The sequence below is a fragment of the Tupaia chinensis genome, unplaced genomic scaffold (genome assembly GCF_000334495.1).
Source record: "Tupaia chinensis unplaced genomic scaffold, TupChi_1.0 Scaffold000094_1, whole genome shotgun sequence".
Lineage (NCBI taxonomy): Eukaryota > Metazoa > Chordata > Mammalia > Scandentia > Tupaiidae > Tupaia > Tupaia belangeri.
The window spans coordinates 4,586,904-4,589,178 of NW_006159556.1; the positions used below are offsets into that span (position 1 = coordinate 4,586,904).

The 2,275-nt window shown below is 35.3% G+C and overlaps 1 pseudogene; it reads right to left on the reverse strand.

The window, feature by feature from the left end:
• The window catches only part of LOC106734326 (zinc finger protein 134 pseudogene), a 46,420-nt pseudogene that overhangs the window by 30,008 nt on the left and 14,137 nt on the right, over window positions 1–2,275 (reverse strand).

A 2,275-nucleotide genomic window follows, 5' to 3' on the forward strand; every position in this document is an offset into this window, starting at 1 on the left:
ATTTTCTCTTCTACATCTAAGATTCTATTTTCTGTATGATCTAGTTTGCTTTTAATACTTTCAAGGGAAATTTTGACTTCTTGTATTATAGCCTTCATCCCTAACAGTTCCATCTGATTCTTTTGTAATGTGTGAAATTCCTCTTTTAGATCTTGCATGAATTTCCTCACCTCCTGGAACTCTTCAACTCCTTTCTCCTTCCTCTTCAGTAGTTCCTTGTCTCTCTTCTCTTCCATCTCTGTAAGCTTTGCCATTATGAATGTTCTGAATTCTTTATCAGACATTTCCATGACTTCCATTGAACTGTGTGTGGATGAAGAGGAGTTATCCTTTTCCCTTGGAGGAGAGGTATTTTCCTGCTTCCCCATATTTCTTGTGGTCCTGCAGCAATTTCTAGTCATCTTGTGGATGGTCGATTTCGTCCCAAACTTGGAAGTTCAATCTGAGGGTCAAGGAGTGTATAGAAAAGGAAACAGAGAGGGAAACAAAAGCAACAACAGCAAAAAAGAAAAAAAAAAGGACAACAAACAGAGAAAAAGAGAAAAAAATGAAGAGAAAAACTTTTAAATAAAACTGAAAAAAAAGAAAAATTAATATTCAAAAAAATTTCAAAAAATCCCCAAAATTAGAAAACCTCACGGCACACACCACCGCGTGACATGGCTAGTTTGCAGGAGCCATGGAGCTGGTCCTAAGAGGGAAGTTTTAGGAGAATTGATATATATCTTAATTGTGGTTGTAGCTATGTGGCTATATGTATTTGTCAAAGCTCATAGAATTGTACATCAAAAGGAGCTAATTTTACTCTATGTAAGTTTAAAAAATGAATAAAAATTTTAAAAATTAAAAATAAAAATAATTTTTTTTTAAAAAGAATTATTTAGTTTTATCTATTCATTGGTTTATTTTAATTTGACCAGAGAGAGACAGAGACACACACACACACACACACACAGAGAGAGAGAGAGAGAGAGAGAGAGAAAGGAAACTACCAGGTCCAGGACTCGAACTGTAGTCAGCCATGTGAGAGTGTCCAGCACTTAACCACCACACCACCTGGTGGTCCTCAATAATTCCTTTTTTCAAAAGAATTTTTCATTTGATTTTATTTATCATGATTATTATTATTATTATTATTATTAAATTTGACCAGAGAGAGAAAGAGAGAGAAAAAGGGAAATTGAGTAAGCAAGCTGCCAGGTTGGGGACTTGAACCATGGGCGGCCATGTGGAAGTCCATTACCTCAACCAGCATGCCACCTGCTGGGCCCCAAAATAACTCCACTTTAATAGGAAAATGGAAATACCATGTTAAAACTTCTTAGCGCTATAGGAATGCACATTGCATACTTTCTTACACAGGGCCCTGCAGCCATGCTTAAAATATTTGTCAGTAACTGAGCATTGTAGGGATACTAAGGTAATTTCATTCCTAGGAGTCACAGGACTCCATAATGGCTTTGTAGAACTTAACCTTTCACAGCCTGCACCCTACTGCAGAATGCACCAACCCCACCTTCCTTCCCTTCTTCACTCTAGTCAGACTTACATGGTAGTCCGATGATTCTCTCAGCCCTATTGGCTCCCTCCTCAATTTCTTTTACATAGGAATTTCCCTGAATAAAACCCTTGCATTTTTAATCTTGTCTTGGCAGCTGCTTGTAGGATCAGAACTAACCCAATCTCTAATTTTTATGCTTTGAAAAATTAGCACCACAGAGGTAAAAAGCATAATCACAATTTTATTACTTTTACCTAATCATCTGTTTTGTAAAAATATATACTGAAGCATAAATATAAGAAAGGAAAGCATACTAAATATGAGTGTACAGCTCTATGAATTTTCACAAAGTAAAACTGCCACCCAGATCAAGAACTATCTATAGAACATTAGTAGTAATTTAGAAGCCCTCTCTCCCCGCTTATGGCCTTTCTCAGTGACTAGCTCCATCTTGTAGGTCACTAGTGTCCTGAATTCCTAATACATAGATCTGTTTTGCCTGTTTTTAAACTTTATGTAAATAGCATAAAAAAAATCAGCATATAGTGTCACTTTAGTCTGACTTTTGTTCAATATCATGCATGTGAGGATTATCCATAATGGTATGTAGAGAAACAGTTTCTTCCTTTACACCATTGTGGAAGTATTTATCATATCACAATTTATTTAACATTTCACTATCAAATAATTGTGGTTTCTTTTTTTATATTAAAACTTTTTTTTTTTTTTTTTTTTTTTTTTGTCCAGGGGCCCAAAAATACTACAAAAAAACAA